At 48.2% G+C, this 23,337-nt stretch overlaps 2 protein-coding genes and 1 pseudogene across 2 annotated transcripts in view; 2 read left to right on the top strand and 1 right to left on the bottom strand.

Annotated features, from left to right (window-relative positions):
• The window catches only part of LOC141121721 (uncharacterized), a 44,842-nt pseudogene extending 30,460 nt beyond the window's left edge, over positions 1 to 14,382 (top strand).
• The window catches only part of LOC141121652 (uncharacterized), a 447,439-nt gene that overhangs the window by 295,719 nt on the left and 128,383 nt on the right, over positions 1 to 23,337 (top strand). The gene's annotated exons all lie outside the window — the stretch shown is intronic.
• The window catches only part of LOC141121729 (uncharacterized), a 373,994-nt gene that overhangs the window by 336,602 nt on the left and 14,055 nt on the right, over positions 1 to 23,337 (bottom strand). The gene's annotated exons all lie outside the window — the stretch shown is intronic.

Here is a 23,337-nt window from a genome sequence, read left to right as displayed (position 1 = left end):
GTGCAGACCCCGCCAGGAAGTCGACACTGCACAGCACTAATCACAGGCAGTGAAACATTTCCCGATCTCTGCAGCCGTGCATCGTGACAATGTCTCACTGCTTGTGATTAGCGCTCCACAGTGCCAACTTCCTGGCGGGCTCTGCACTGCTGTTTGCGAACACGCCTGAGCTCATCCTTATTCAGGAGTAAATAATGAGCAGGGTTCAGGAGTGAATTATGGATAGGGTGCTTGTTTCAGGAGTGAATTATGGACAGGGTTCAGGAATGAATTATGGACAGGGTGCAGGGTTCAGGAGTGAATTGTGGGCAGGGTTTAGGAGTGAATTGTGGGCAGGGTTCAGGATTGAATTATAGACAGGGTTCAGTAGTGAATTATGGACAGGGTGCAGGGTTCAGGAGTGAATTATGGACAGGGTGCAGGGTTCAGGGGTGAATTATGTACAGGGTTCAGGAGTGAATTATGCACGGGGTGCAGGGTTCAGGAGTGAATTATGCACAGGGTGCAGGGTTCAGGAGTGAATTATGCACAGGGTGCAGGGTTCGGGAGTGAATTATGCACAGGGTGCAGGGTTCAGAATTATGCACAGGCCAGTTTACAACCAAAAACGACCTTCCTCGCATTTTCCCCAAACCACCCAGCACAGATCTCTCCTAGCACCCCGCCACACACACAAATCTAGAGAATACCAGAGAAAGGGGTTGCTACAGAACATTAGCTTCAATGTACAGCAGGAAAGTGGGGAGTGTAGTCTGGGGGAGGGGCTTCAGGACTAGTGCGGCTGTAAAAATCCCCTCCTCTGGTGTCACAGGGATAGTGCAGGGCAGGGAAGACTCTGTGGGAGCCATCGGGGGGAGTTGCACTGTCATTTATAAACACAGAAGTCAGGATTGTATGGTTACAAGTGACAGTAGTGAGCGGTGAGCACAGGGCCAGCGTCAGGGGAGGGGGAACCTGCTGAAAAAAAAAGACTTGATCATACCTACCTACATCACATTGGGGCAGAGGTAAGTACTTTTATAGTGAGAGGGTTAACAAGAGGTCTGTCCTTTTCTACTTCCAGCAGAGAAGAGGCATTAGAGGAATGTAGGGTGATAGTGTGAAGGAACCCCTCAACTGTCTCTCATTTGTAAAGAAACCCCTCTTTCCCTCTTCTCTCTCCCTCTTCTCTTCCCCTCTGTCCTCTTCTCTCCCCCTCCCTCCTCTGTCCCTCTTCTCTCCCCCTCCCCCTCTTCTCTCCCCCTCCCCCCTCTCTGTCCCTCTTCTCTCCCCCTCCCCCCTCTCTGTCCCTCTTCTCTCCCCCTCCCTCCTCGGTCCCTCTTCTCTCCCCCTCCCTCCTCGGTCCCTCTTCTCTCCCCCTCCCCCCTATGTCCCTCTTCTCTCCCCCTCCCCCCTCTTCTCTCCTCCTCCCCCTCTGTCCCTCTTCTCTCTCCCCCTCTTCTCCCCCGTCTGTCCCTCTTCTCTCCCCCTCCCCCCTCTCTGTCCTTCTTCTCTCCCTCTTCTCACCCCCTCTTCTCTTCCCCTCTGTCCCTCTTCTCTCCCCCTCCCTTTTCTGTACCTCTTCTCTCTCCCCCCGCTGTCCCTCTTCTCTCCCCCCGCTGTCCCTCTTCTCTCCCCCCGCTGTCCCTCTTCTCTCCCCCCGCTGTCCCTCTTCTCTCCCCCCGCTGTAAATTCTTCTCTCCCCCCTCTGTCTTTCTCTCCCCCCCGCTGTCCTTCTCTCCCCCCCGCTGTCCTTCTTCTCTCCCCCGCTGTCCTTCTTCTCTCCCCCGCTGTCCTTCTTCTCTCCCCCGCTGTCCTTCTTCTCTCCCCCGCTGTCCTTTTTCTCTCCCCCGCTGTCCTTCTTCTCTCCCCCTCCCCCCTCTGTCCCTCTTCTCTCCCCCTCCCCCCTCTGTCCCTCTTCTCTCCCCCTCCCCCCTCTGTCCCTCTTCTCTCCCCCCTCTGTCCCTCTTCTCTCCCTCTCCCTTCTCTGTCCCTTTTCACTCCCCCCTCTGTCCCTCTTCTCTCCCCCCTCTGTCCCCCTTTTCTCTTCCCTCTGTCCCTCTTCTCTCCCCCCTCTGTCCCTCTTCTCTCCCCCCTCTGTCCCTCTTCTCTCCCCCCTCTGTCCCTGTTCTCTCCTTCTCCTCCTCTGTCCATCTCTCTCCCCCTCCCCCCTCTATGTCCCTCTTCTCTCCCCCTCTTTGTCTCTCTTCTCTCCCCCTCCCCCCTTTTACTAATGTACAGACCTGTAGAAAAGTGTCCCATTATCTATAGAAAGTGTTTTAGTGACCTCAGTCGGTCATCCAACCTCTAAATGATTGTGATGTGATTTCATGGTGACAATAAGATCTATAAATCCTTTACATGACAGACTTGGAGGATTCCTTCCAGTTGTTGCCCTGTTACAAAACAGCCCGGGATTCACAGACAGCCTCAGTGCCGGAACCTTCTGGAAGGTAAGGGTTCTCTGGGGAATTGAGTTGTACTTTTATAAGGTGATTGTCTTATATACAGCAGGACTACCCCTCCCCCAATCTGATTTATTTCAGGTAAAATAAGACACTTTTTCATCCAGCGGGTGTAAGTGTGATCTGATCAGCGGGAGTAACAACACATCTGAGAGTCATAGGAAGGGGGCTTCTTATCACATTACAATCTCAGCAGACATTGTGACAGCAATGAGGTCCAATGGTCCCCAAAACTGAGTGAGAACACACTGGGGGGGACCTGCTGTATATTTTCTCCAACTATATCAGAAAGCAAACATGAAAACCATTCCCCCATAAGTCACAGAATACAAAGGGGTGAGGGGGGAGACAACAGCTAACGATCAATTACATGGAGTTAGTGATGAAGAAGAAAGGTGAGGTCTGGGGGCAGAGTTGTGAGTATGGGGGGGGGGGGTTGGAGTTCAAAAGAATGTGTAGATCATAATTACTATCTAAAGAACTCTATGGCACAGTATAAAATGTTATCTCTTCCTACACAAGGATCCAACACACCAACAGTATGGCTGCTGGGAGCTAAACCTTTCATACTGAGAGGTTGGGGTTATTTATTCCTTCACATTATTGTCTCTTACAAATCAGCTGGTCAGAGTCTAAGCAGTGCATTCTCCGCTATCCGTCTACAGAGAAACCTGCATATCACCAAATTAATGAGGATGGAGGAGGACCGGAGTCACATGACTGAGAAGATACTAAACCTCACCCTGGAGATCATCTACCTGCTGACCGGAGAGGTGAGGAGGATTCTGGGAGGTCACATGACATCACTCTTATCTCTATTATTAAAACACAGACCTGACCGGAGAGGTGAGGAGGATTCTGGGAGGTCACATGACATCTCTCTTATCTCTATTATTAAAACACAGACCTGACCGGAGAGGTGAGGAGGATTCTGGGAGGTCACATGACATCACTCTTATCTCTATTAATAAAACACAGACCTGACCGGAGAGGTGAGGAGGATTCTGGGAGGTCACATGACATCACTCTTATCTCTATTAATAAAACACAGACCTGACCGGAGAGGTGAGGAGGATTCTGGGAGGTCACATGACATCACTCATTTCTATTAATAAAACACAGACCTGACCGGAGAGGTGAGGAGGATTCTGAGAGGTCACATGACATCACTCATTTCTATTAATAAAACACAGACCTGACCGGAGAGGTGAGGAGAATTCTGGGAGGTCACATGACATCACTCATTTCTATTAATAAAACACAGACCTGACCGGAGAGGTGAGGAGGATTCTGGGAGGTCACATGACATCACTCTTATCTCTATTAATAAAATACAGACCTGGCCGGAGAGGTGAGGAGGATTCTGTGAGGTCACATGACATCACTCTTATTCCTAGCTGTGGAAGATTTACCCCTCTACATGACCAGGTCATTTTTTGCGATACGGCACTGCATTACTTTAACGGACAATTTCGCAGTCACGCGATGCTGTACCCAAATACATTTTATTTTTTTCCCCCACATATACTATTATTATTTATTATTATACAGGATTTATATAGCTCCAACAGTTTGCGCAGGGCTTAACAAAATGAAGGCAGACATTAAAGTTACATTATAATTTGGTACAGGAGGAATCAGAGGGACCTGCTCACTAGAGCTTACAATCTAAGAGGGAGGGTCAATTGATACAAAAGGTAATAGCTGTGGGGGATGAGCTGATGGAGAAAGTAAAACAGTGTATTAGTTAGAAGCAGGATAGGCTTCTTTAACCGCTTCAGCCCCGGAAATATTTTACCCCCTTCCTGACCAGGCCGTTTTTTGCGATTCGGCACTGTGCCACTTAAATTGACAATTGCGCGGCCGTGCACCCAAACAAAATTGACGTCCTTTTTTTCCCACAAATAGAGCTTTCTTTTGGTGGTATTTGATCACCTCTGCGGTTTTTATTTTTTGCGCTATAAACAAAAAAGGAGCGACAATTTTGAAAAAAAAAACAATATTTTTTACTTTTTGCTATAATAAATATTCCCCAAAAATATATAAAAAAAACTTTTTTCCTCAGTTTAGGCCGATATGTATTCTTCTACATATTTTTAGTAAAAAAAATCGCAATAAGCGCATATTGATTGGTTTGCGCAAAAGTTATAGCGTCTACAAAATAGGGGATAGTTTTATGGCATTTTTATTATTATTTTTTTTTATTAGTAATGGCGGCGATCTGCGATTTTTATCGTGACTGCAACATCATGGTGGACGTATTGGACACTTTTGACACTATTTTGGGACCCTTGTCATTTATACAGCGATCAGTGCTATAAAAATGCACTGATTACTGTATAAATGACAGTGGCAGGGAAGGGGTTAAACACTAGGGGGCGATCAAGGGGTTAAGTGTGTCCTAGGGAGTGATTCTAACTGTGGGGGGGATGGGTTGCCACTCACATGACAGCGATCACTGCTCCCGATGACAGGGAGCAGTGATCTCTTTCATGACACAAGGCAGAACAGGGAAATGCCTTGTTTACATTCCCCGTTCTGCGGTTCCGTGACATCGAGTCCGCCGGTCCCGCGGGCACAGTCACACTGTACGCGGCAAGCGCACCCGCTACCCCCACCAATTAAAGGGAACGTATAGGTACGCCTATGTGCCGATGTATATCGCCGTGTGGTGGTTCGCAAGTGGTTAAAGAGAAGGGTTTTCAGGGATCGTCTAAAGATGGATAGATTAGGGGACAGTCGGACAGATTGGGGTAGGGAGTTCCAAAGGATGGGAGAAGCTCTGGAGAGATCCTGGAGGCGAGCATGGGAGGAGGTGACAAGGGAGCTAGAGAGCAGGAGGTCTTGGGATGACTGAAGAGAGCGGCTTGGTTGGTATTTTGGGACTAGGTTAGTGATGTAGCTGGGGGCAGAGTTATGGATGGCTTTGGGAATTATTGTTAGTACTTAGAATTGTATTCGTTGGGTGAGTGGAAGCCAGTGGAGGGATTGGCAGAGAGGGGTGGAGGACACTGAAAAGTTGGTAAGGTGGATGAGTCTTGCAGCAGCATTCATTATGGACTAGAGGGGGGATAGTCTATGTAAAGGTAATCCAATGAGGAGGGAGTTGCAATAGTCGAGGCGAGAGATGACCAGGGAGTGAATTAGAAGCTTGGTGGTGTCATTGGTTAAAAAGGGACGTATTCTAGAGATGTTGCGGAGGCTAAGGCGGCATGATTTGGACAGGAATTGGATGTGAGCCTGAAAGGACAGTTCAGAGTCTATGGTTACCCCTAGCACCCTGGCATGTGGGGACGGACTGATAGTTGTGCCATTGATCTTGACAGAAAAGTCAGGGGAGGGGACACGTGGGGGAGGAGATATTAAGAGCTCAGTTTTAGATAGATTCTGTTTGAGGAAGTGGTTTGACATCCAGGCTGATATGTCTGTTAGTAAATCAGTGTTGTGTGAGGAGACTGATGGGGTAAGCTGAGAGGTAGAGAGATAGATTTGGGTGTCATCGGCATATAAATGGTAGTGGAAGCCATGGGAGGCTATCAGCTGAACCAGGGAGGATGTGTAGATCAAGAATAGTAGAGGTCCAAGGTTCAGAACCTTGGGGGACCCTAACGGTAAGAGGAGTTGGAGAGGAGGAAGTGGAGTTGTAAGAGACACTGAAGGTGCGATGAGATGAGGTAAGATTCGAACCAACGGTGAGCACAGCCATGGATACCAAGCAAATTTAGTTTTTTGAGGAGGAGGGGGTGGTCAACTGTATCAAAGGCAGCGGAAAGGTCCAAGAGTAAGAGTATGGAATAATGACCGTTGGTTTTGGCTGTTAGTAGGTCATTTGTGAGTTTTAGGAGAGCAGTTTCTGTGGAGTGTTGAGGGCGAAATCCAGACTGAAGGGGATCAAGAAGGTTGTTCTCAATGAGGTGGTCGCTCAGTCGGTTGTAGACAAAACGTTCAAAGAGTTTGGAGGCAAAAGGGAGTAAAGAGATGGGTCTTAGGTTGTTAAGATTGGTGGGGTCCAGTGAGGCCTTTTTTGGTATGGGAGTGACTAGCGCATGTTTCAGAGGGTTGGGGAAGATGCCAGTAGAGAGGAAGAGGTTGAAGATATGAGCTAAAAAGTGTAGGATAGAGTCAGAGGGTGACCATAGTATTTGAGAAGGAATGGGGTCCAGCAGGCAGGAGGTTAAGGTGGGCGTTAGAAAAAAGTTTATTGACTTCCTCTGTAGTAGTTGGGTTAAACAAGAGTTTTGATTGTACAGGAGGACAAAGAGTGTAAAGTGAGGGAGATATCTGTAGAGTGGAGGAGATCTCGAGGCGAATTGTGTCAATCTTATTTTTGAAGTGATTAGCAATCTCCTGGGCAGTGAGTAAGTTAGTGGGTGGAGGTAATGGTGGACGAAGTAGAGCATTAAAGGTAGAAAAGAGTTGACGGGAACTGCGTGAGAGGGTGTTAATGAGAGTGATAAAGTAAGTCTGTTTGGCAGCATGCAGACAGGAATGGTATTTTTGGAGGGCAGCTTTATATTAGCTGAAATCTTGCTGTGATTTAGTTTTACGCCACAGACGCTCAAGAGCACGGCTCCGTTCTTTGAGGCTTTTGGTATTGTCTGTCTGCCAGGGTTGTAGCGGTCAGGGCCTGTTTCTGTGCATAGTGATGGGGGCCAAGGTAACCAGGGTGGGTGACAGTGAACTGTTGTAGACAGAAGTGGCCAGGTTGGGGCAGGACAAGGATGAGATTTTGGTACAGAGACAATCTGTAGCAGAAAAAAGAAGAGAAGGCTTAATATGGTGAAGGTTTCTACGGGTAATAGTTTGGTAGTTGGAAGGCCAAGAGGAGGAAGACAAGGAGAGAGTGAAACTAATAAGGTGGTGATCAGAGAGAGGAAAAGGAATATTGGAGAGGTTGTGCAGGGTGCATAGGTAGGAGAATATAAGATCAAGGCAGTTGCCAACAGAGTGAGTAGAAGCGTTTGCCTATTTCAGGTCAAAAGAGGAGGTTAGGTTCAGAAATTTAGAAGTAACGGGAGTGCTAAGATTAACAGGGATGTTGAAGTCACCAAGAATGATTGTTGGGATTTCAGAAGAGAGAAAGTAAGGCAGGCAGAGAAGTCGTCAAGGAAGTTTGATACCGGTCCAGGAGGCCGATAGATCACAGCAATTCTCAATTAAACTGGAGAAAATAGATGAATACAGTGAGATTCAAATAAGAAGAGGGACAGAGAGAGGGGGGTGGATGAAGAACCTGAAAAGTGCTTTGAGGGGATAGGAGGATTCCAACACCACCTCCTTTCCATCCAGTAGGCCTGGTAGAGTGAGTCCACAGGAGGCCACCATGGGAGAGGGCAGCAGTAGAGGGAAAGTCATATTCTTGAAGCCATGTCTCCGTAATTGCAAGTAGGTTGAAGGCGTTTGTGATAAATAGGTCAAGGACGGTGGTAAGTTTGTTGCAAACCGAGCGGGCATTCCAAAGGGCACAGGAAAAGGGAAGGCTGGTTCTATGCAGAAGAGGAATAGAAGTTAGATTGTGTAGATTGCGGTTTCTGGCAGAGGATGGGGGGTGCTGGGTATGTTGGCCAAATGTAAATGATGGCGGTCCGGGATTTTGGAAATTATATCTCGGGAAGTTAGGAGAAGCAGAAGGGTGAGAGAGGTGATATGGGAGTGTGACTTATGTTGGGGGACACTTCTCAGTGTCCTGGAGGTTTTATTGGTATCTGGGTTCAAAAATTAGCAGGAGCTGATGAGTGCAGTAATACGGTGAAGACAGGAGTAGGGGTGATATATATATATATATATATATATATATATATATATATATATATATATATATATATATATATAAGCCGAGGGGTGAAGGAGAGAAAGTTTAAGGAGAGGGGATGCAACTGTAAGAAGAAAAAGTAGGGAGTGCACGATACAGAGTGGTGAGAAGCAGATTGGATGAGAGATGTTCTATGGGGAATCAGGACACCTGTAGTCTGTTTAGTGTGTTGCAGAAGCCTGTTGTAGCTTATCGTTTTGTGCATTCGCCAAAGTGTAATGCCCCGTACACACGGTCGGACTTTGTTCGGACATTTCCACAAGATAATCCTAGGATTTTTTCCGACGGATGTTGGCTCAAACTTGTCTGGCATACACACGGTCACACAAAGTTGTCGGAAAATCCGATCATTCTGATCGCGGTGACGTAAAACACGTACGTCGGGACTATAAACAGGGCAGTGGCCAATAGCTTTCATCTCTTTATTTATTCTGAGCATGCGTGGCACTTTGTCCATCGGATTTGTGTACACACGATCGGAATTTCCGACCACGGATTTTGTTGTCGGAAAATTTTATAGCCTGCTCTCAAACTTTGTGTGTCGGAAGATCCGATGGAAAATGTGTAATGGAGCCTACACACGGTCGGAATTTCCGACAACAAGGTCCTATCACACATTTTCCGTCGGAAAATCGGACCGTGTGTACGGGGCATTATACTTAATCCAAAATGATAGTCGCCAATGCAATGCCTGCCTGTGCAACCCCTGCCTGGGCATCCCCTAGAGAGGGCCTAAATTTATACTGAGTTGGGTGGGGGTATTATTGCCAATTAATCAGCCAGGATTGCATAGGAGGAACACATGGCTGACAGAACGAACTTCTCACACCAAAGACAAGACTACAAGATACAGCAAGAGAGCAGGGGATCATGGCTATAAAGATAAAACCAGCTCATAATTTAGGTATGGACAATAAGAAAACTAACATCACAGCGATGTGGACAGAGGTAAAGGCAGCATAGATTACCATTTAAGCATGTTTAAAACAATGAAGCAGTTGCAGTTAAAGGTGGAATTTGAAGGCAGTGTAGATTTCCAGTGAAGTGGTAGGGAAGAGTTTTTTAGATAGTGCTAAGCTGAAGTGTAATACTTAATCCAATATGAATACTTTATCCAAAATGACAGTTGCCAATGCAATCCCTGCCTGTGCAACCCCTGCTCTATAGAGCTTTATTTTGGTGGTATATAATCATTTCTGCGGTTCTTTTTTTTTTTTTTTTGCTCTAAACATTAAAAGACCAACAATTTAAAAATAAATATATATATTTTTTACTTATGTAAAAAATCGATTTTTTTTTTCATCAGTTGAGGTCAATATGTATAAAAAACCTTATAAACCATGCGCTTACTCCAGAAATTTGTATAGGTAAGCAGCTAACACAACAAATAGAGCCTTTGCTATAAATCATATAAAACCAAGTGTAGCGCTTAATGGTGAAAATAAACAATGAAAATAAATACTGCAATGGCACATGCAATATAAAAATAATGTTGCATATTAATAAAAATTTACATATGAAAAGTCCATCATGTTGAGAACCCTTAAGATCACCATATGTATCAAAAAAATATAGAAAATGGCAATACTGTCCAAAACTAAATAGACAAGTGTGGTGAACACAAATACTGCAATAATGTTGAACTGGATAAGCAAGTGCGGTAAACACAGATAATGCAATAGTGATGAACTCCAAGTGGTATGGTCGTGGAAACTTTTAAAAATAATCCAATATGTGCTGATAAACACTTGTGCAGAACCACCACCCGAAAGACTGGAGGCTTACCAGAAAGTTGGGACCCACAGAGCGTACGCTATATGGGTCAAACAGGCTTAAGTTGCTCACTGGCAATGGAGGTAAGACGCCAAGGGCTGATAGATGGTAAAATCCTAGCGGTGCTATCCCCAAGGAGTCTTCTCCGTGTAGAAGCTCAGGCGTTAACGGACATAACCCACCTTATCCAAAAAAGGTTTGGAATTTCACGTTTCTGTCTGAGTTCTGTTTGCAGGAAGTGATGCAAACAGAACTCAGACAGAAACGTGAAATTCCAAACCTTTTTTGGATAAGGTGGGTTATGTCCGTTAACGCCTGAGCTTCTACACGGAGAAGACTCCTTGGGGATAGCACCGCTAGGATTTTACCATCTATCAGCCCTTGGCGTCTTACCTCCATTGCCAGTGAGCAACTTAAGCCTGTTTGACCCATATAGCGTACGCTCTGTGGGTCCCAACTTTCTGGTAAGCCTCCAGTCTTTCGGGTGGTGGTTCTGCACAAGTGTTTATCAGCACATATTGGATTATTTTTAAAAGTTTCCACGACCATACCACTTGGAGTTCATCACTATTGCATTATCTGTGTTTACTGCACTTGCTTATCCAGTTCAACATTATTGCAGTATTTGTGTTCACCACACTTGTCTATTTAGTTTTGGACAGTATTTCCATTTTCTGTATTTTTTTGATACATATGGTGATCTTAAGGGTTCTCAACATGATGGACTTTTCATATGTAAATTTTTATTATATGCAACATTATTTTTATATTGCATGTGCCATTGCAGTATTTATTTTCATTGTTTATTTTCACCATTAAGCGCTACACTTGGTTTTATAAGGTCAATATGTATTCTGCTACATATGTTTGGTAAAAAAAAACCCCAATAAGAGTATATTGATTGGTTTGCGCAAAAGTTATAGCGTCTACAAACCATGGGATATATGTATGGAATTTTTATTTATTTTTTACTAGTAATGGTGGTGATCAGCAACTTATAGCGGGACCACGATATTGCGGCGGACAAATTGGACAATAATTGACACTTTTTCGGGGACCAGTGACACTAATACAGTGATCAGTGCTAAAAATATACACTGTACCAATGACACTGGATGGGAAGGGGTTAACATAAGGGGTGATAAACGGGTTAGATGTGTGGCCAACATGTGTTACTGTGTACTGTGTGAGGTGTTTTTACTAAGCAATGTGCTTTGCAGGAAGAAAAAAACACAGTACATTGCTGCTGTCAGAAGAGAGTTGTGTTTGTTTACATACACAGGGCTCTCTTCGGTAGTTGCCTATTGTCATGTTACGGTGACTGGCAGCTGCTGATTGGTTGGTGCTGCAGCCAATCACAGCATGGGGCGGCAGGGGCACTCTCTACCCCAGCGCATGGATCACATACTAGGTACGTGATCCGATGCAGAGCGTCCACCCTTCTGCAGTATATATGCGGTGGGCGGTTGTAAAGCAGTTAATAAAGCACAGACCTGACTGGAGAGGTGAGGAGGATTCTGGGATTCTAACATAATATTTCTCTTGGTTTCCAATACAGAGATTTCCTCTTGTGAAGTCAGGTGATCATATGACCATCACAGTGCCTCCATGTGATTCCCTAAAACCTGAGAGACACAACATGCAGAAGATCCTAGAAGTCACCAAGAAGATGATGGAGCTGCTGACAGGAGAGGTGAGCGGTGCTGGGAATTCTGGGACATTATCCAGTAACAGACAAGGGATGTGTCTGGATGGTGACTGTATCATTGTGTGTGTGTATGAGAACCCACCAGAGAGATGTCCCCATCCTCTGTATTCCCGTGATTCCACACAGGAAGGTCACACCATCCCTCACCATCATCAGGTAGATGAGGAACAATCACTGATAGTATCATTAGGATCTGTACATTATCTGCATTGTTACAATTTATGTCATTTTTATTATATATTCAGAGTGGAATCCTCGGGGATGATAATGTTGTTGTGAAAGAAGAGTTTAAATTGGAGGATGAGGAGTATGGTGTGATGAAGGAGCTTTTTGATGGACACAAGGATCTCTATAAGGATATCATGATGGAACCATCTAACAGCAGAAACCCACCAGAGAGATGTCCCCGTCCTCTGTATTTCCGAGATTCCACACAGGAAGATCACACCATCCCTCACCATCATCAGGTCGGTGGAGTTGAGGGTCATGAACATAAAATGATCGAACACTCTGATATGTGGAGATGATGTGTGGACAAGATTGTATTATGTGATCTCACATCATAAATACGTTTATTTTACACATGTTATTTTCTGCCATTCTGTTGGTTTAGGGTGAAGATCTGATTATCATAAAAGTTGAGGGTGAAGAAGAAGAGGGGTATGTGAGGAATGATCAGCAGTCTATGGAGGAGGCTGGAATGACGAGGACATTTATAGAGGAGGACACTCCTATAGAGATCAGCACAGGTGGGCCATAATATATTCTTCTCTTATCTCTGCTAGCTATTCATTATCAGAGATCACATGACCTAGTGCCTAGGCTTGTGATTGTGAGAAGAGCATGCACCTCCCAGTCCCCATTGATTTTAGGGAATGACCCCCCCATGTTCATTGATCATATTTTCATATTTTTCCAGGAAACGCCATGGAGAAACTCTCAAAGGATCGTCTCAGTTTATCTCCAGGTATTAAAATAGAAGATGAGGACATCGCACAAGATTGTGCCAGAGAAAAGACAAGGAGCTTGGTTATAGATGGTGGCCTTCACAATGTGGATAGAGCATCGAATCCCTCTAATTCTGAGAAGTTTTATACTGTGAGGGATGGTGCCGGAATTCAGGGGCAGGAGACATTTTTCTGTCCTCTTTATGGGGAAGGTTTTATCTCCGAATTAGGCCCAAATGTACATCAGAGATCTCAGGGTGGGAAGCCATATTCCTGTTCTGAGTGCAGGAAATCTTTTTCAGACAGATCCAATCTTAACAGACATCAGAAGTCTCACACAGGTGAGAAGCCGTATCCCTGTCCAGAGTGCGGGAAATGTTTTGCATGGAGATCAGACCTTGTTAGACATCAAAGATCTCACAGAGCCGAAAAGCCGTATTCGTGTCCTGAGTGCGGGAAATGTTATATACAGAAATCAGATTTTGTTATACATCAGAGATCTCACACAGGTGAGAAGCCATACTCCTGCCCTGAGTGTGGGAAATGTTTTACACAGAAATCGGACTTTGTTAGACATCAGAGATCTCACACAGGTTGGAAGCCATATTCCTGTCCTGAGTGCGGAAAAAGTTTTTTACAGAAATCAAACCTTGTTAGACATCAAAGATCTCACAGAGAGGAAAAGCCGTATTCGTGTCCTGAGTGCGGGAAATTATTCTCACGGAAATCACACCTGGTTAGACATCAAAAATCTCACACAGGGGGGAACCTGCATTTATTATCTAATTAAAGGAAATGTTTTTTCCTGCCCTGAGTGTGGGAAATGTTTTTCACAAAAATCAGACCTTTTTAGACATCAGACATCTCACACAGGCGGGAAGCCATATTGCTGCCCTGAGTGCGGAAAATGTTTTTCACGGGTGTCCCATCTTCATACACATCAGAGGTTTCACACAGAAGAGATGCCTTTTTCCTACCTTGAGTGTGGGAAATGTTATTGATAGAAAAACTTGTCGCACATCAGAGATCTCACACGGGGGAGAAGCCATATTTCTGTCCCGAGTGTGGGAAATGTTTTTCAGAGAAGTCCGATTTTTACAAATATTATAGGATTCACACAGTGTAGAAGCTAAATTTCTGCCATGAGTGCGGGGAATCTTTTTCACAGAAATCAAACCTTAATATATATCAGGGACCTGGGATGAAGACTTCCTTAGCTCTGTGAATCTGAGGTGCAAAGATTTGGTGAAGTGTCATGGGCCTCCAAAGGGGTCTCCTGAATTACAGTTGATTTTGAGATATTTTAACTAGCTAAGTGTCCATTTTTACTGCTGGGGTGTCCTTGGTTATGTGTTTTTCATGGAATATTAGTCTACCTTTTGCTGTCTTCCCCATATGATATCTGAGTCTAGCTTTTCCCTTCAGGATGGGAAGGAATTTTATTTTTATATTTTAATGTATTATTTTTATTTTTTTTCTCTCCCATCCATTACCCTCCACCCTTCCGTGATGGATTTATTTATGTATTTTATATGTCGATGTTACAGTATTTTGTATATTCTTTTGTAGACCATGTATTATTTTCCATATCTTTCTGAAATTAAGACACATGGATCCTGTGTAATTAGGATATGGATCCTGTTTTTAACCATGTCAAGGTTTTTTTTTTTTTGTATGAATAAAGTTATTTGTTATTAATTTGTTATTAAGTGACATTTATTACATCCCCCCACTCCAATCCCCTGTTTTGGAAGCTTGTATGTTTTTTTGTTGTATTTTTATAAATATATATAGCTGGGGGATGGTGTTCTTTGTGTTCATGCGCACAGTCCTCATGCTCATGTGTATATATAGATAGTATGCCATCCAGCTGCCTCTCTCCCTGTGCAGTGCCTGTGTTGGTAGGTTCCTTTGCCTGGCACAGTATTTGCCTTAAAATCTGCCCTCTGTGCTCCTACTTTTTTTATGTACTTACAGGCATTTTGCATCTGCTGCCCTCTGGTAGTCAGATTCCCAACCCCTCCCCATTTCTGGGTGATCAGCTGAAGCGCGGTATGCTCAGGTAGGGCAATGTGACACACCTTGGGCATTCCAGCCACGGTATGGTGCATGCTCAGCAACCTGCGCATATGCAATGAGGTGTCCCAAAATACAGATCCTTGCAGGCAATGCTGGGTGGCTGTCATGTAAATATATTTTGTGAACGTATGCACTGAAAACCAGGTGGCAGTCTTACAAATCTGAGCCACAGATACACAATGGCAAAAAGCCCAGGAGGTTCCTACACCACTGGTAGAATGAGCTCTCACCCTGAAGGGAGGAGCTCTACGTTGCAGACAGGAGTGTACCTAGAGTATTTGGCACCTGGGGCAGATCCTATATCTGGCATCCCCCCCTTCTTGCACCCCCTCTTCAGTGATCATGCCTGTACACACTCAGCCCCTTCGTCACACCTCTACGCACTCGGTTCTCCACACACTTCTACGTACTCAGCCCCCCTCACACCTCTACGTATTCAGTCCCCCTCACACTTTTATGCGCTCAGGCCCCTCACACCTCTATGCACTCAGTCCCCCTCACACCTCTACGCACTCAGTCCCCCTCACACCTCTACGTACTCAGTCCCCCTCACACCTCTATGCACTCAGTCCCCCCACACCTCTACGTACTCAGTCCCCCCCACACCTCTACGTACTCAGTCCCCCTCACACCTCTATGCACTCAGTCCCCTCACACCTCTACGCACTCAGTCCCCCTCACACCTCTACGTACTCAGTCCCCCTCACACCTCTATGCACTCAGTCCCCTCACACCTCTATGCACTCAGTCCCCCTCACACCTCTACGTACTCAGTCCCCCTCACACCTCTACGTACTCAGTCCCCCTCACACCTCTATGCACTCAGTCCCCTCACACCTCTACGTACTCAGTCCCCCTCACACCTCTATGCACTCAGTCCCCTCACACCTCTACGTACTCAGTCCCCCTCACACCTCTATGCACTCAGTCCCCTCACACCTCTACGTACTCAGTCCCCCTCACACCTCTGCGCACTCAGTCCCCTCACACCTCTACGTACTCAGTCCCCTCACACCTCTACGCACTCAGTCCCCCTGACACCTCTACGCACTCAGTCCCCCCCACACCTCTACGCACTCAGTCCCCCCCACACCTCTACGCACTCAGTCCCCCTCACACCTCTACGTACTCAGTCCCCTCACACCTCTACGCACTCAGTCCCCCCCACACCTCTACGCAATCAGTCCCCCCCACACCTCTACGCACTCAGACCCCTTCACACCTCTACGTACTCAGTCCCTTCACACCTCTACGCACTCAGTCCCCCTCACACCTCTACGCACTCAGTCCCCCTCACACCTCTACGCACTCAGTCCCCCTCACACCTCTACGTACTCAGTCCCCTCACACCTCTACGCACTCAGTCCCCCCCACACCTCTACGCAATCAGTCCCCCCCACACCTCTACGCACTCAGTCCCCCTCACACCTCTACGCAATCAGTCCCCCCCACACCTCTACGCACTCAGACCCCCTCACACCTCTACGCACTCAGCCCCCTCACACCTCTACGCACTCAGGCCCCCTCACACCTCTACGCACTCAGTCCCCCTCACACCTCTACGCACTCAGTCCCCCTCACACCTCTACGCACTCAGTCCCCCTCACACCTCTACGCACTCAGCCCCCTCACACCTCTACGCACTCAGTCCCCCCCACACCTCTACGCACTCAGCCCCCTCACACCTCTACGCACTCAGTCCCCCCCACACCTCTACGCACTCGGGCCCCCTCACACCTCTACGCACTCGGGCCCCCTCACACCTCTACGCACTCAGTCCCCCTCACACCTCTATGGACTTAGCCCCCCAACACACTCAGCTTCCCCCTACACACACCTATACACACTCAGCTGCCCCCCTACACACACCTGTACACACTAAGCTGTCCCCCCCACACACCTATACACACTCAGCTGCCCACCCCAGCACACACCTGTACACACTAAGCTGCCCCCCCACGCACTCAGCTGCCCCCCACACACACCTGTACACACTCAACTGTCCCCCCACACATACACACACCTGTACACACTCTGCTGCCCCCCCCCCACACACGCATGTACACACTGCTGCCCCCCACACACACACCTGTACACACTCATCTGCCCCCCAACACACACCTGTACACACAAAGCTGCCCCCCCACACACCTGTATACACTCAGCTGCCCCCCACACACCTGTACACACTGTTGCCCCCCACACACCTGTACACACTCAGCTGCCCACCCCAGCACACACCTGTACACACTAAGCTGCCCCCCCACACACTCAGCTGCCCCCCACACACACCTGTACACACTCAACTGTCCCCCCACACATACACACACCTGTACACACTCTGCTGCCCCCCCCCCACACACGCATGTACACACTGCTGCCCCCCACACACACACCTGTACACACTCATCTGCCCCCCAACACACACCTGTACACACAAAGCTGCCCCCCCACACACCTGTATACACTCAGCTGCCCCCCACACACCTGTACACACTGTTGCCCCCCACACACCTGTACACACTCAGCTGCCCACCCCAGCACACACCTGTACACACTAAGCTGCCCCCCCACACACTCAGCTGCCCCCCACACACACCTGTACACACTCAACTGTCCCCCCACACATACACACACCTGTACACACTCTGCTGCCCCCCCCCCAACACACACCTGTACACACTTTGCTGCCCCCCCCACACACGCATGTACACACTGCTGCCCCCCCCCACACACACCTGTACACACTCATCTGCCCCCCAACACACACCTGTACACACTAAGCTGCCCCCCCACACACCTGTATACACTCAGCTGCCCCCCACACACCTGTACACACTGTTGCCCCCCACACACCTGTACACACTGTTGCCCCCCACACACCTGTACACACTCAGCTGCCCCCCCCACACACACACACAGCTGTACACACTCTGCTGCCCCCCCCACACACACCTGTACACACTCTGCTGCCCCCCCCACACACACACCTACACCCCCCCCACACACACACCTTTACACACTCAGCTGCCCCCCCCACACACACACACCTGTATACACTCAGCTGCCCCCCCACATACACCTGTATACACTCAGTTCCCCCCCACACACACACACCTGTACACGTTCAGCTGCCCCCCAGACACACACACACCTGTACACACTCAGCTGCCCCCCCCTGTACACAAACAGCCTCCTCCCTTCACTTGTACTCACAGCACTCACTTGTAAGGTGGTCTTCATAGTCCCAGGTCCTGTTTCTACATGTCCCTGTGAGACACGAGAGGAGCTGCAATCCAAAATATAGTGCTGGCAGTACACACAAGGGGTGCACATACAGGAAGCAGCCAAAGGTGGCAGTAAAGAGCCCGACTGTGAACTGAATAACACAGATCAGCAGCTGCCGACTCGCACAAATATAGAGAGCCACCGCAGCTACAGAGCACCAACCCTGCTCTGTCCCGTCCCTGATACCTGGCCTGACACCCCCCCCCCAATGTGTGGCACCTGGGGAGGCCTGCCCCCCCCATAGGTACTCCACTGGTTTCAGACTATAGGCCTGAATGATCAACTGATAGACCCAATTGGCAATGGAAGCTTTGGAAGCTGCCTGCCCCTTCATGGGTCCTTCTGGTAAAAAAAAAAGAGAAGCATGATCCTCGGATGCAGATCTAGACAAATAAACTCTGACTGCCCGGACGGCATCCAAGAAATGCAGTCGCCTCTGTTCCGCCGAATGAGGCTGAGAGGAAAAAGAAGGCATAACAATGTCCGCATTTAAATGAAAGGCCGACTAGAGAATTGTAATTACATGCACCTGTTAAACAGGGGCAGAAAAATTGGGCCTTTGGTGGTGGTGGTGCTGGTGCCACAACACTGTAAGCCCTCACAGTTACTCTTGGTGGGCGCAGGAATGGGCCCTGCTGTGAAATATTAGATCAAGAATTGTAATTACATGCCCCTGTTGAAGAGGGGCAGAAAAATTGGGCCTTGGGCACTTGTGCTGGTGCCACAACACTGCAACCCCTCACAGATACTCTAGTTGGAGCGCAGGAATCAGCCCTGCTGCAAAGTATTGCATAAAAAATTGTAATTACACGCCCTTGTTAAACAGGGGCTGAAAAATTGGGCCTTAGCCACTGGTGTTGGCGCCCAGAACCAAAAATGTTCTTACAAGCTATCAGCAGGATCATTGTGGAGGAAGAGGATAATCACTCAGCATAACAGGATAGTCACTCAGCATCAGCAAAGGCAGTCTTGAAGGGATCTGACATTTAAAAAAAAATTATTCGGTTACATCAGCATCAGGTGCCTGGTAGCTGGTGGTGATCCAAGACTGATTCATTTTTATGAAGGTCAGTCGATCGACCGAGTCGGTGGACAGGCGCACCCTGTGATCGGTTACAAAGCCTCCAGCAGCACTGAATGTGCGTTCCGAAAGAACGCTGGATGCAGGACAGGCCAGTAGCTCAATTGCATACTGTGCAAGCTCTGGCCAGTGATCCATCCTCAAGACCCAGTAACCCAGAGGATTTTCGGTGGGAAAGGTGTCCAAGTCAGATCTTGCCCCTAGTTTATTCCTGCACCATGTAAAACAGATGCTGGTGATGGTTGCTGGAACCAATCATACCTTGGGGCTGCGGACTAAAAAATTGTCTGAACGCATCGGTCAGACGGCCACCTTCTCCACCGCTCCTTCTTTGACTGAACAGAAGCCTCAGCAACACGTTGTCAAGGAGCAGGAGTTTGTAACCTCCCAGTCTCTGGGAACGCGTTGCACAGACCTTTCTGCAAGGCCTCCCGAAGATGTTTCATCCTCTGCTCCCTCTGCAATGGCAAGATAAGGTCCGCAACCTTACCCTCGTAACGTGGATCAAGGAGGGTTGCCAGCCAGTATTGGTCCCTCTCTTTAATACCACGAATAGGAGGATCCTTCCGCAGGCTTTGCAGGATCAGGGAGGCCATGCAGCGTAGGTTTGCTGAGGCATTCGGTCCGGGGTCCTCTGGGTCACTAAGGATGACATGATCCGCAGCCACCTTCTCCCAGCCACATACAAGTCCATGGGTTTCTTGGGACTGTAAATGATCCCTTGAAGACTGCTGCTGATGCTGAGTGCCAGGCTCCACCTCCATGCTGACAGAATCCTCCTCCTCTTCCTGTGTGATCGGCGGGCACGCAGGAACACTGTCTGGATAAAGGGGGCCTTGAGAGGTAAGGAAGTCCTCCTCTTTCTCCCTATGTTTTGCCTCAAGTGCCCTGTCCATTATTCCACGCAGCGTGTGCTCCAACAGGTGGACAAGAGCTACAGTGTCACTGATGCATGCACTGACACTGCTCACCATCCTCGTGGACTCCTCAAATGGTGACAGGACAGTGCATGCATCCCTGATCATAGCCCATTGGCGTGGGGAAAAAAACCAAGGTCCCCTGTCCTGGTGCCATAGTCGCATAGGTACTCATTGATGGCCCTCTGCTGCGTGTGCAGCCACTGCAGCATGGCCAACGTTGAGTTCCACCTGGTGGGCATGTCACAGAATAGGCAGTTCTTGGGCTGGTTAAATTCCTTTTGGAGGTCAGCCAGCCGAGCACTGGCATTATATGACCTGCGGAAATGCACACAGACTTTCCTGGCCTGCCTCAAGACATCCTGTAAGCCCGGGTACCTGCCCAAGAACCGCTGCACCACCAAGTTAAGGATGTGAGCCAAACAGGGCACATGGGTCAGTTGTCCCTGTCGGAGGGCGGAGAGGAGGTTGGTGCCATTGTCGCAAACCACCATAACTGGCTTAAGCTGGCGTGGCATCAACCACTTCTGAACCTGCCCCTGCAGAGCTGACAGAATCTCTGCTCCAGTGTGGCTCCTGTCCCCCAAGCACACCAGCTCAAGCACCGCATGGCATTTTTTTGCCTGCGTGCTTGCGTAGCCCCTTGAGCGCCTACGGAGCACCGCTGGTTCCGAGGACAAATTAGCACAGGAAGAGGCCATGGAGGAAGAGGAGGGGGTGGAGGAGAGAGGTGTGACAGAATCACCACTAGTAGAATTTTGGAGGCGTGGTGGCGGAAGAACCTCCAACACTACTGCAACCTTTCCTTCATCCTTCCCAGCTGCCAGAAGAGTCACCCAGTGCGCGGTGAAAGATAGGTAACGTCCCTGTCCATGCCTGCTGGACCATGAGTCAGCGGAAATATGCACCTTACCGCTGACTGCCCTGTCCAGCAAGGCCAAGACATTGCCTTCCACATGCCGGTAGAGAGCCGGAATCTCCTTCCGTGAGAAAAAGTGGCGTTTGGGAAAGTGCTACTGAGGAACCGCACATTCCACAAACTCACGGAAGGGGGCAGAGTCTACCAACTGAAAAGGCAGCAGTTGAAGTGCTAGCAATTTAGCCAAGCTAGCAGTCAACCGCTGGGCATGTGGATGGCTGGGAGCGAACTTCTTTCGGCGGTGCAGCAGCTGGGGCAGGGAAATTTGCCTGGTACAATCTGACGTTGGTGTACCGATAGCAGATTGCCCCCAAGTACTTGGCTGTGACACACCTAATTCTACACCTTCATTCCTCTCAGTGCAAGTCTCAGAGATGACTGAAGGTATAGTGGGGTTGGAGATCCCAGCTGATGAGGAGCAAGGAGAGGTCCTCTTTGTTCTTTGGTGTGGGTCTTTTAGGTACGCTTGCCATTGAACTGCATGGCAGGTCGACATATGTCTGATCAAGCATATGGTGCCCAAGCAGGTGATGTTTTGGCCACGCGAGATACGCTTGAGACATATGTTGCAAATAGCAGTGGTGGGATCTGATGCACTCGTCTCAAAAAAGGCCCACACCAAAGAACTTTTGGAATAATGCGCAGAGACAGCAGCGCCCTGCACATGAGGAGCACTGTGGTGTGATTCAGTTGGTGTGCTGCTCTTAAGCTGGCCCCTGGAGGGCATCCTGCCTCGTTGGTGATGTGCCTCCTCCTCTCTCCTATCAGGCACCCATGTGGAGTCAGTGACCTCATCATCCCCTCCCTCCTCATCACTGGAGCAAACCTGGCAGTATGCTGCAGCTGGGGGAACATGACTGCCAGATTGCTGTCCTTCTTGGGCACCGCCTCTCTCTGGGCTCAAGTTACTGCCTTCCTCTAGCTGGGTACCATCATTGGAGCCTTCAAAAAGCTGGGCATCCTCCTGGAGCATGTACCCAACACTGTGGTCAAACAGTTCGGGGGACTCCTCAGGAGGACATAGTGGGGCTAGGGAAGGAGTGACTGATTCCATTGAGCCGAGGGAAGAGCCGTGGTGGCAGCTGCTTTGCCAGACAAAGCACCCCGAGCTTGGGTGAGAGAGGATGAGGAGGATGGCTTGGTCATCCACTCTACCAAGTCTTACGCATGTTGCGGCTTAACATGGCCAGCTGCCGAAAAAAAGGACAAGCGTGTCCCACGGCCACGTGCTGATGAGGATGCACCGTTTCCATGACCAGCAATGTTGCATCTAGACACAGAGCCTGCTTGCCCTCTTTTATTGGCTTGTGACTGTCTGCCTCTCCTTGTTGGCCTTCCAGACATACTAATGGCCTGCAGTGAGATGTAGCTGCACAAAGCTGGGATGTATATATATACTGATACTGTAGCTAGCAGAATCAATTGCCTGCCTGTAGTATTATTAGTATGAGAACACCAGCAATTGTCTTCAGGTAGCTTTAGGCGCACACTGTGCAGAGGACGCAGTACACTAACTGTAAATACTATAGCTGCCTGCCTGTGGTATTAATAGGAGCAGAAAAACACCACCAATTTTCTTCAGGTAGCTTTAGGTGCACTCTGTGCAGAGGACGCAGTACACTAACTGTAAATACTGTAGCTGCTTGTGGTATTAATAGGAGCAGAACAGCAGCAATTGTCTTCAGGTAGCTTTAGGTGCACACGGTGCAGAGGACGCAGTACACTAACTGTAAATACTGTAGCTGCCTGCCTGTGGTATTAATAGGAGCAGAACAACAGCAATTGTCTTCAGGTAGCTTTAGGTGTACACTGTGCAGAGGACACAGTACACTAACTGTAAATACTGTAGCTGCCTGCCTGTGGTATTACTAGGAGCAGAACAACAGCAATTGTCTTCAGGTAGCTTTAGGTGCACACTGTGCAGAGGACACAGTACACTAACTGTAAATACTGTAGCTGCCTGCCTGTGGTATTAATAGGATCAGAAGAACACCACCAATTTTCTTCAGGTAGCTTTAGGTGCACACTGTGCAGAGGCGCACTACACTAACTTGTAAATACTGCAGCTGCCTGCGGTACTAATAGGATCAGAAGAACACCACCAATTTTGCAGCTCAACATGGCTAGCTGCTGAAAAAAAGGACAAGCGTGTCCCACGGCCACGTGCTGATGAGGATGCACCGTCTCCATGACCAGCACTGTTGCCTCTAGACACAGAGCCTGCTTGCCCTCTTTTATTGGCTTGTGACTGTCTGCCTCTCCTTGTTGGCCTTCCAGACATACTAATGGCCTGCAGTGAGATGTAGCTGCACAAAGCTGGGATGTATATATATACTGATACTGCAGTTAGCAGAATCAATTGCCTGTCT

This window comes from Aquarana catesbeiana, unplaced genomic scaffold (assembly GCF_042186555.1).
Source record: "Aquarana catesbeiana isolate 2022-GZ unplaced genomic scaffold, ASM4218655v1 unanchor228, whole genome shotgun sequence".
NCBI classification, from domain to species: domain Eukaryota; kingdom Metazoa; phylum Chordata; class Amphibia; order Anura; family Ranidae; genus Aquarana; species Aquarana catesbeiana.
The sequence above is the reverse complement of the archived record's forward strand: the minus strand, read 5'-3'. Positions and strand labels throughout refer to the sequence as shown.